The 12,153-nt window shown below is 44.2% G+C and overlaps 1 protein-coding gene across 2 annotated transcripts in view; it reads left to right on the top strand.

Moving 5' to 3' along the window:
* OCA2 (OCA2 melanosomal transmembrane protein) overlaps positions 1-12,153 on the top strand; it is a 370,248-nt gene that overhangs the window by 195,806 nt on the left and 162,289 nt on the right. The window lies entirely within an intron of this gene.

The raw sequence follows: 12,153 nt of genomic DNA, 5'->3' as shown, positions 1-12,153 counted from the left end.
ATTTCAGAATGTCATATCATTAGAATTATACAGCATGCACACATTTTAGACTGGCTTCTTCCACTTACTGATCTGCACTTCAGTTTCCTTCTTGTCTTTTCATGGTGTTACAGCTCATTTATTTTTAACACTCAATAACATCTCATTGTCTGGATGCTCCACAGTTTATTTATCCATTCACCCACTGAAGGACATCTTGATTGCTTCCAAGTTTTGACAGTTATAAATAAAACTGTTATAAACATCCATGTGCAAGTTTTTGTGTGGACAGAAGGTTTCAATTCCTTTGGGTAAATATGAAGGAATTTGATTGATGCATCATATAGTAAAGGGTATGTTTAGTTTTGTAGGAAGCCACCAAACTTTCTTCCAAAGTGTCTATACCATTTTTCATTCCCATTAGCAGAGAATAAGAATTCTTATTGTTCCACATCCCTGTAAACATTTAATGTAGTGGGGCCGACGCCTTGGCGCAGTAGGTTAATCCTCCGCTGGCAGTGCCGGCATCCCATATGGCACAGGTTCTAGTCCCGGTTGCCCCTTTTCCAGTCCAGCTCTCTGCTGTGGCCTGGGATAGCAGTAGAGGATGGCCCAAGTGCTTGGGCCCCTGCACCCACATGGGAGACCAGGAAGAAACTCTTGGCTCCTGGCTTCAGGTTGGCACAGCTCCGGCCGTTGTGGCCATTTGGAGAGTGAACCAACAGAAGGAAGATCTTTCTCTCTGTCTCTCTCACCATCTATAACTCTACCTGTTAAATAAATAAATAAAATCTTTAAAAAATGATAAAACGTTTAATGTAGTTAGTGTTATGGAATTTGGCCATCCTAATAGGTGTGAAGTGATGTCTCATTTTTTTTTTGTAAGATTTATTTCTTTATTTGGAAGGTAGAGTTACAGAGATGCAGAGACAGACAGACACACACACACACACACACACAGAGGTCTTCCATCTGCTGGTTCAGTCCCCAAATGGCTGCAACAGCCGGAGCTCAGCCAATCCCAAGCCAGGAGCCAGGAACTTCTTCTGGGTCTCCCATGTGGGTGCAAGGGCCCAAAGACTTGAGCCATCTTCCACTGCTTTCCCAGGCCATAGCTGAGAGCTGGATTGGAAGTGGAGCAGCTGGGACTTGAACTGGAGTCCACATGGGATGCCAGCACTGCAAGCAAAGGCTTTACCTGTTATGCCACAGCCCTGGTCCCTCATTGTTGTTTTAATTTGCAGTTCTCTGATGACACATGTCATAGAGTGTCTTCATATGCAAATTTGCCATCTATATATCTTTAGTAAAGTGTCTGTTATGATCTTTGGGGCATTTTTAAATCAAATGCTTGCTTTCTTGTTGAACCTTAAGACTTTGTATATTTTGCATAGGATATGGAACAAAGAGTGCTTCTCCCCTTGAGCAAAAATCTCCAATGTGCTGCTGTAGAGCAGGTGCAGGGCCACCGTGATTTGCCTTTCAGTGTGACACCTCTGCTCTATGAGCAGTGTACTGTATGGGAGCTGTAGTCTTAGTCTTCTTGACCTGCTTCTCTTGGCATGGAATCGCTGCTCTATAAGACAGCCAGGGTGAGAGCAGTGAGGGTACAAGTATTCTTTTTTTTATTATTATTTTTTTATTTTTTTGACAGGCAGAGTGGACAGTGAGAGAGAGAGAGACAGAGAGAAAGGTCTTCCTTTGCCATTGGTTCACCCTCCAATGGCCGCTGCTGCCGGTGCGCTGCGACCAGCGCACCGCGCTGATCCGATGGCAGGAGCCAGGTACTTATCCTGGTCTCCCATGGGGTGCAGGGCCCAAGCATTTGGGCCATCCTCCACTGCACTCCCGGGCCACAGCAGAGAGCTGGCCTGGAAGAGGGGCAACCGGGACAGAATCCGGCGCCTTGACCGGGACTAGAATTTGGTGTGCCGGCGCCGCAAGGCGGAGGATTAGCCTAGTGAGCCGCGGCGCTGGCCATGGTACAAGTATTCTTGACTTACTGTACCCTAGGTTGGACTTCAGTCCTGTGGATGGTAGCTGGGTGGAGGAAGAGATCCTTGTATTATTTGGTCAAACTCTCCTGGAATTAGGGTGTGCAGCATGGGGTTAGAGATAAGACAAATGTTGGTGGACTGTATGTCCCAAGGAAGTATTGTAATCCCTGCCTGTGAGTTGAGGAAGGGGAAGGCCTGTCATTTTGGAAATACTACTGTAGTCCATCGTGCTGAGCCTGTGATCAGGGACGATGGAATGGGTTGTAGTGCTGGTGGTACTGATACTCACTATTCTTACCAAGATATCATAGATTTTCTTAAATAAATGTCAGTTTACTTGCTGTATGCCCTTAAGATACTTTCCAGAGACTTGTATTTTTTTATAGGGATGTTTTACCAGTTATTTTTGTTTCGCTATAGAGTAGGCCTCCAGAGTTCCTGTGGAAAACCATCTTCCTGCATTCCTCTTTATTTGTTTCTTTACATTTTTCCCTTCTGAGGTTAATGATTGGTTATTTCCACAGCTAGCAATAATTCTACAGCAATATGAATTACCTCAGCAGCTGAGTATTCTTGGAAGGGTATTTAAAAGTTTATTTATCTCACTCTGAAGAAGTGGTCCATAGCAAAGTAAAACCAATTAACACAGCCTTTAAAGCTGAGCTTCACAAATGCCATGATATCCCTAACATTTCCTCCTAGCATGCAGGTGTTGATACACATCAGCTGGGGAACTCGCCCTAATGTTCATTTTACTGCCGTATTTCCTTTTTGAGGCCACGGTGATAATCACAACACCTTGAGCACTCCCAAGGAGGTGGAGCCCTCAGCACACATTCCAGGAGCTGATGGGCTCCGTTGGGACCACAGTTCTATTTTCTCTGTGAGAGAGTAATAACAGTTCTCTGAGAGGAGCTGTATGGGATTTACCTTCTTAGATATTTAATTTATTTGTCGATAATTTGGACTGGTTAATACCTTATTTTTTCCTGTATATCTTCATTATAACTCATTTCACTTACTCTAATTACTTTTTAATGGTTTTCCTCTTATATTTGTACTAATCTAGGCAATTCAGGGAGCCAACCTGGTATATTGATTTAGTTACCTTGATACTGAGGAAGGCAGTTATGTCTCAGTTTCTTCTCATTACGTTCGTTGTTATACTGCAATATCCTAGTGATCACAATCAGGCAGTTTCTGCATGTAAGCCCTAAATTGGGACAGTTTGCTTCCTTTAGGCCTGGTATCCAATAGTGCAGATACGTGGAGCATTGATATACTCAATATCATTATATTTTTGCAAATCTTAATCATGTTGATTTTTAAAAATTTTCTGGAAACTATAGGGATGTAATAGGTTTTTTTTCCTAGAAAAAGCAAGTAGGGATTTCATTTGTGCCTGAAACTAGTATCAATAAAGCCAGGTAGCAAGGTTTCTGCTTTCTAATAATTAAGTAAAATTGTGAGAGAGATGTGGGTTTGGGTTTTAATTGAAAGAAACAACTTTGGTGCAGAAGCCAACAGGAAGGGCTTCTGAGTGAGGCAAAGGGACGCCTCTTCCTTGCCTTCCTTCCCATGCTCATACTTTGACTTGAGTCCTTGGCAGAATATACTCCCCAGCGTTATCTACATCTTCTTGATATCATATCATTAGGCTAGCAAATCACCAGAATGCTGGGCTTATTATTGTACCTTAAAGTTTGTTTAAAGTATTGTACAAATGTTTATGGTTTTCTAGGAAATTCAGTGATTCTTCAATTTTTGTGATTTAAAGTGCGGGGAGTTGAAGATAACTGAATCTCCAGAAAGTGCAGCCTTGAGAAAGCCAGTTCAGATGCTTGACTTTCCCAGAACTATGCTGGGTGGCCTAACCCTCATCTGACAGGACCTTGACATGAGAGGGCAAGATACTCTGACCATCCTTTTTAAAAAGGAAAAGCACTATTGTGAGTTATTTTAAGACACTTGCAACCGTGCTATTTTATCCCCAGTATCAGCCATCGTTACATAATAGGTTGTCGACTTGCTTCTCTCTTTGTGACTGGCCTAAACAGTGCCATCCTCAACCAGACCTGCTCCAGTTGAGCCCCACCTCTGGCTTAATGGGGAAGTGGAGGATTCCTTCTCCCAGACTATAAATAGTACAGAACCTGGGGTGCAGTGCAGTGGACACACTCCCGGGGAGATCTGCGCGTCAACCTTTTCTTTTTATCCCTATTGTTTGTCCACTTCTGTTTTCTGGTTTTAAATTTCTGACTTGGAGGTGGTTTTCATTTATTCGGATGCTTGCTTGAGCATATCTAATTCATTTTTTATTTTATTTATTTATTTATATATTTATTTTTTGACAGGCAGAGTGGGCAGTGAGAGAGAGACAGAGAGAAAGGTCTTCCTTTGCCATTGGTTCACTCTCCAATGGCTGCTGCGGCCGGTGTACGGCACTGATCCGAAGCCAGGAGCCAGGTGCCTCCTGGTCTCCCATGGGGTGCAGGGCCCAAGCACTTGGGCCATCCTCCACTGCACTCCTGGGCCACAGCAGAGAGCTGGCCTGGAAGAGGGGCAACCGGGACAGAATCCGGCGCCTTGACCGGGACTAGAACCCCGGTGTGCCGGCGCCCCAAGGCAGAGGATTAGCCTATTGAGCCGCGGCACCGGCCCTAATTCATTTTGAAGTATGGGAGTGCACTTTTTTCTGCTTCATGGTTGTTTTCGGAGGGAGGATTTCCTCAGTTGGTATGCGTGGAATTGCACTCCCTGATGCACTAGCTCTGTGCCTCTCACTTCTCTTTGCTCTTGTTCCTTTAATGCTCTTGGAGATTTTACAGGCTTGCTATTTAATAGCGCCCTCTTCTGTCAGCACGGTGTTGCTGTCGTCCTTTTAGCTTTTGACTTGTAGGACACTGATTTTTCCCTTAATTGTGCAGTCCCTGAAAGAAGGGATCCCCTTCCTCTTTGCCCCCCTCCCCCGCCCCCAGGGAGACTCAGTGCTCCTGCCTCATTATCCAGTGGAGTCCCTTTTCGGTCATATCTGGTGGCTGTTGCCGATCACTTCCTGGACCCCATCATCTTGCCTAGGGTTTGTTTGCCTGTATTTTCTCTGAAGCTTAATTTCCGGAGGCGTGGCACAGTAGCTTGAGCGATGGCAGGCTGGGATTTGATGGCATTTTCTCTTTTCAACTGTATGTTCTCTTTCTTCAATTTATGGAGCAGGCTTGTGTCTGAATCCAATTCTGGTAGAAGGCAACACGTGGTGAGTGAATGCAAGGGAGGGCAAGATGGGCTGAAGTTTCTCCCATAGCAAGCTCACTCCCATGATAAGGACAACAATGCACTCATGAGGCTGGAGCCCACATCACCTCAGCAACTCCCCTGGCGTCCCATCTTCCAACACTGCTGCCTTAGGGATTGAGTTGTCGGCACATGAACTTCGGGAGGTACATTCAAACCGCAGCAGCCTGGTTTTGTGTAGGTTTTACTATTCCCTTCTTGTTTTTCTTCCATTTTGGGAGAGAAGCAGTTATGCCACTGTTGTTGTCAGCTACCCATGTCAGTTTCTAAAAGGGAACTACCTTAACTCAGTAACACACACTGTGTTGTAGTGGCCACAAGCTAGGCCCAAGAAATTTAATACAGAGCCCTCCTCCAGCAGGTTAGTGTTGGTGAGAAGAGGGTATGATAGGGGCTCAGAGGATATGGGGCCAGTGCCTCAAGTTCCTGGCCTTGTCCTGTTACTTTGCAGCTTAGTGTTTGCTGGTTTGTTCTGGGTGATCCCCAGGCGTGGGAGAGATGGTCCATCGGCAGTAGAAGACGTGATATGAAATCCACATTTCCTGAATGTTGATGCTCAGTGCTTCATGAGTTGGCCCTCATCCCAGCCCTCCTCCTGCCTACACTCTGGGTTGGCCAGTGGTGGACTGAGCTTCACCTCCTTCATCTGTGAGAACTGAAGTTTGCAGCAGCCTCAGCACCTCCCAGCTTGGCTCACTCATTCCTCCAGTGACCTCTGCAGCAGAGTTCCCTGAAATTGCCCCATCTGGGGGTTGGGTTGTATCATGAACTTCACATTGTGCAGTTACCCATTTTTCAGAGAATATTTGAAACATCTCTTCAGGTTCCTGAGCTTTTATGTCCCAGGCATGGTCTGCACCCATGGCTCCAACCACCTGTCCTATTCTTGTCTTTGGCATCCTGGGTGTCTCCCCTGAAAGACCACTGGAGAGCAGGGTCTCTGCCTTCTCCATGTGAATCTGCAGCATTGGTTCCTGTGCCTGGACATCTTAGAGGTTTGATCCAAGAGAATATTGAAGAGGTGAAGGCAGGAACTGATGCAATATTCCATGAGCCACCATCACTTGGTGGTGTTGCAGCAGAATGGTGGCTCCACAAATGCCCAGGATCTAAGGAAAATCAGAACTTGAACTATAACTTGGATTCACACTGAAGCTGAATTAAGGGAAAGATGAGAGTTTAAACATATCAAATGCATCATGCTAAATTTAATGTTTTCTTGCCAAATAGCCAGCAAGCTGCATTTATATTTTAAAAAATCTCTTTGTGAAAGGTTGTGACCAACATCTTGCATATAGAAGATTTTCCATGCTACAAGTTATCCTAATGGGAAAAAAAAGTGATTTACAAATACTGTCACATGATATATTCATCCAAAAATCCTTCTAGAATGTGAAGATACATTCTTCTTTGTTAGAAATACTCTACAAACATTAAAAAATTAATTCTTTATTGTTAGAGAGTAGGTCAGAGTAATATAAGTGCACATAGTTTATTTCAGAGTTTTAAGATTAGGACTTGAAGTTTCATACTCTTGGGCAAAACCTATTCAGTAATAGAAGGTGTTTCTTAATGAATAAGTGAGGATTGGAAATTATGAAAATCCTCATTTCCATCTCCCAGTTGATACATTCTGAGCCAGGCTCCTGTAGGACTAGGATATAAGCATTAAGGAGGAATCCCTGAACCTGGAGTCTTTCACTCAAGGAATAGATGAAGGTGACTGACAGCTGCAGGAGAGGAAGGATGACCTGGTACCACAAAGGCACCTCTGTCTCCTGTGTGGGATTGTATGGTATATGATGACAGCAATGTGGTCCCCTCTGCCAGCTTTGGGGATTAACAATAGTGGCAACACAAAGAGGGTGCTTTGCTCCAAGCCCTGCCTTGCTTCAACCCTCTTCATGCTCCCAGCAACTGAACAGAAAGGGAGATAGAGGGAACACTGGTGACATTAGATGTAATTAGGGAGAGACATTAGAGCTCTCTCTAGTTACTCTGAAGAGCATGGAGTGATCCTTTCCCAATGGAAGTTCTCTACTCCCTTCCTCTCTCCTCTCCTCCCCTCCCCTCTCCTCCCCTCCCCTCCCCTCTCCCCTCCTCCCTTCCCCTCTCCTCTTCTCCCCTCCCCTCTCCTCTGCTCCCCTCCCCTCCCTTTCCCTCTCCTCCCCTCTCCTCCCCTCCCCTCTCCTCTCCTCCTTTCCCCTCTCCTCACCTCCCCTTCACTCTCCTCTCCTCCCCTCCCCTCTCCTCTACTCCCTTCTCCTCCCCTCCCCTCCCCTCTCTTCCCCTCCCCTCCTCCCTCCCACGCTTTGCCTTCCAAATAAATAAATATTAAAAAAACAAGTCACTGAAGACCCCTGTATCCAATGTCCCCCACTGCTGGGGTTCCTCCTCAGTACTCCCAAAAGGGTTCAAGGCCCGTGTAGATGATATCTGTTCTGTAGGTCACCACAGTGAGTGGGTGGCCCAACCAGTTGCCTTTGCCTGCTCTGTCACCAAGGCTGGACACTAAATATTTACTCAACACAAGGGAGAGAGGATAAGCAGACACTAAATAGGAGTCTGCACGAGAGTGAGCCACCTAGCTCCCTCTGTACATCTCCTCCAGTCATGGACCTCCAGGCACAAGTAGGTGAGTGGCAACCTGCTGCTGGTGGCTGTCCCCCATACCAAGGACTCTCTTAGGTTCATGGCAGCTATCTCACCTGTGCTGGCTCTGTGGATTCAGAGCATTGGTCCCTGTGGGTGGTGTCAGGATGTGTACATGCCACCTGCAGACAGAGATCCTCATCGAGGCTGTGATCTTTTCTGAAGGCGGAGGAAGAGCAAGCTGTAAGCCTTTGCAAATGGCAACAGCTGGAACGTCTGCCTTCAAGAAGAAACAAAGAGAAAGAATAACGAGATAAAATAGGAAGGTTGTGGGAAGTACTGATAATGCCCCTAAAAACAGTTATATAAATTAAACCACTCTTGAAAAGAAGCCACAATGTCTCAGGATTAGGAAAACATTACAAATGTTGAGTAGACTCAAGTGATGAAAAGGGGAAGAAACCTTGGGATTCCAATGGGTAGATGTTAATTCCAGGTACAACTGGGTCAAGGGTACAAAGGATGTTATCAGGATGGTGGCACCCCTACTTCAAATCCTGGGCTCTCAGGTTTATTCCAAGACATGCTGTTCCAAAGATAGCATGGAGAAATCCAGCCTATGATGTTGTGTCTGATAAAAGAATCTTTCTGAGCACCACAGCCACGTCCATGGTCACCCCCATAGATGCCAGTCCATCTACAGGGAGGGAGGCAATCTGGGATACACATCCACTGAAGTGAGAGAAGGTGGCCTCACAGCCTATAAATAGGGAGGATAGTCAACTTCCAAAGGGAGAACCCTGAATTTTTTAAGAAAGTAAACATGTGTACATCAGCTCGACTTGTTGGAAAGAAGTAAAGCTAGAAACATTCCAGCTGTGTTCCTTGGTGTCCATTCAGGGGGTCCTGGTATACTTCACTGCCTCACTGAGTCTCCACCCAAGGGATACTGGCTCTTCCCACGGATGGGACACCCTTCCAAGTCTTTAGATGAGTCTTTCATAAATCACCAAACTCAAGGTTCCTCTATTCTCTTGGCAACACTTCACAGTAGCTATTGTTTGTGTGAGATGTGACCTCTCAGGGATAAATGCCAGGAGATGGCCCTGGTGCTGGAACCCAGAACTCCAAGTGTGCTTAGGAAGTATTTGAGCAGTACAAAATTTGCCATAAACTTGATGATGTCTTCTGTTCACAGACTTCTCTGTGATTTCTTTTTTAAAACTACTGAAGCCAGCTAAGAAGATTTCCTAAAATTCAGTAATTTAAACTTCATTTTGGGTAAAATAAAAGCACTCAAAATGAATTTAATTAGTCAATTGATAATTATCATCTGAATAAGTTATATTTAAATATAATGTTCCAAGCATGGCAAATTGTTGAGTAAATCAAATCATTGATACATTTTAATGATCCTAAAGTTATGAAATCATCTAAGCCTCATAAAAAGAAAGCATTTCATATATTTTAATTTTCCTCAGAAGTCCCTCTTTGTTAAAAAATTAAAAAAACAGTTTTTCTTTCATGGCTTCAAATTTTGCTGATATTGTATGCCTAGAAGAACTCAGTGGGGTTTCTCATGCTTCCCCTACCACAGTTCTGCAGCCTGCACAGCAAGGAACTGTGCTTGGTCTCACATAGCTGTAGAATTCCAACGGAGTGAACGTTAGAGGTTATTTACTAGAATACTTTTACTTGATGAATGAAACTCAGGGGTCAGTCCTTAAACCCCAGCAGAGACAGCACCAGACAATAGAGACAGCTCTAGACCATGCGGCCACTCACTGGGAGACATGTGCTGAGAGCCTTGTGTCCTGCACCCCATATGACTGCCTTGGACACCCTAGGCAGGTGGGACCTTTGTAGATTAAACAGCTTTGTGCAGCTGCCCCTCAGAGACTTACATAAGACTGCTCAGGAGAGACCTGCAACACCATCCACAGCTTCTCCTTAGGGACTGTTGATCTAGCATGGCTCTACTGGTCCTGAAACCAAGTCTACCTAAACCAGGAGGCCCCAATCCTGCAGTGGGGGAATCATGTCTTAGTGTTCCGTGGCTTCCTCCCACCCCCTGAATCAGATCTGCTCTCTCGTCTGGAAGTTGTGATGTTAACAGAGCTTCTTACCCATCCATCTGCTTTCTTGTTTCTTGTGGGCCCTCTTCTGTCAAATGCTAGTATTGAGTCCCTCTCGTAAGATGGGTGCTGAGGCAACAGGCTTTCTTTGCAGCATCAGATGGGGTCAATGTTACGTCTCCTTAGCCTCTTAGACCTTGTAGAGGGGTTTACCATTGCCCCAGACACGAAAGCTTGGTTCTAAATTCTGATGAAGCCATGAAAATAACTTATCTTAGAAGGTCAAAATCCTACAAACTTATTCTGTTAGGGACTCTTCACCAAATAAATGTCAGGAGTTTTGATTTTATTTAATTACTTAGACTTACATTGATTTTATTTTTTCTACTAATGATTTTTGTGTATTCTTTTTTAAGAAGGTTTTTGTTTAATGTTTACAAATTTCATATGTACAGCTTATAGGAATATAGTGGTTCTTCCCCCCATTCTTGCCCTCCCAGCCCCACTCTCATCCCACCTCCTACTCCCTCTCCCATTCCATTCTTCATGAAGATTCATTTTTAATTGACTTTATATACAAAACAACACAATTCTAAGTAGAGATTTCAACTGTTTGTACCTACACACACACACACACACACACAAATATAAAGTACAGTTTGAAGAAAAGTTTTAACGTTAATTCTCATGGTACACCTCATTAAGGACAGAGGTCCAACATGGAGAGTAAGTGCACATTGACTCCTGTTGCTGATTTAACAGTTAACACTATCATTTTTGGTGTCAGTGACCACCCAAGGCTATTGACATGAGCTGCCAAGGCTATGGAAGCCTTTTGAGTTCACAAACTCCTTCGGTATTTAGACAGAGCCATATGCAAAGTGGAAGTTCCCTCCTCCCTTCAGAGAAAAGTACATCCTTCTTTGATGGTCCCTTATTTCCACTGGGGTCTCCCTCACAGAGATCCTTCATGCAGAACAGTTTTGCCACTATGTCTTAGCTCTACATTCCTGAAATACTCTCATGGGATTTTCAGCTAGATCCAAATGACTTAAGGGCTGATTCTGAGGTCATAGTGCTGTTTATGGTGTTTGCCATTCTGAATCTGCTGTGTGAACTGCTTCCCGTGTTAAAACTTTCTATCCTAGAATTAAAAGGGAGAGAATGATCCTGCGGGGGAAACAGGACACACAGCAGACTCATAGAATGGCAGCACTCCTGCCTCAGAATCAACCCTTGGGACATTCAGATCTGGCTAAAAGGTCCATGAGAGTCTCACAGGCATGGAAAGCCATGACATGGTGGCAAAAAACAATCTAAATGAAAGATCCTGGTGAACAAGACCCCAGTAGAAGGAACAGGCCATCAAGGAGAGAGGCGCCTTTCTCTGAAGGGAGGAAGGAACCTCCACTGTGATACGGCCTTGACTAAACAAGTTCAGAGTTGGTGAACTCAAGGGGCTTCCATAGCCTAGACAGCTCATAGCAAGAGTCTCAGGTGATTGCTGACGTCATAAATAAGAGTGCCAATTGTTAAATCAACAACGGGAGTCACTGGGTACATGCTCCCCACGTAGGATCTCTGTCCTTAATGTGTTCTACTATGAAACTTAGAAAACAACACTACTAGTCGAACAATACCCTATACCTTGTGCGGGTGTGTGAGTGCAGCCTGTTGAAATCCTTGCTTAGTATATACTAAGTTGATCTTCAGTATATGAAGGTAATTGAAAATGAAACTTGATGAAGGGTGGGATGGGAGAGGGAGTTGGAGAGGGGAGGGCCACGGGAGGGAGGGAGGTTGGGGGGGGAAGCCACAACAATACAAAAGTTGCACTTTGTAAATTCACATTTATTAAATAAAAAAACTATATAATAAACAAACAAAAAAAGAACTAATACTTTACCCTTTTAGTATTTTTTATGTTCTACTTAAAACTATTGGTTGAACTCTGTAATTAATACACAATTACTCTTAGGTGTTTAATTAATGCTATAACTAGTACTCAAATAGTATTTTACACTTTGCATTTCTGTGTGGGTGCAAACTGTTGAAATCTTTACTTAATATATGCTAAATTGATCTTCTGTATATATAAAGAGAATTGAAAATTAATCTTGATGTGAATGGAAGGGGAGAGGAGAGGGGAGTGTTGTGGGTGGGAGGTTGTTATGGGGGGGAAGCTATTGTAACCCATAGGCTGTACTTTGGAAATTTAT

This window comes from Oryctolagus cuniculus, chromosome 12 (genome assembly GCF_964237555.1).
Source record: "Oryctolagus cuniculus chromosome 12, mOryCun1.1, whole genome shotgun sequence".
In the NCBI taxonomy this organism is placed as follows: Eukaryota; Metazoa; Chordata; class Mammalia; order Lagomorpha; family Leporidae; genus Oryctolagus; species Oryctolagus cuniculus.
This window is presented reverse-complemented; position numbering and strand designations above follow the sequence as displayed.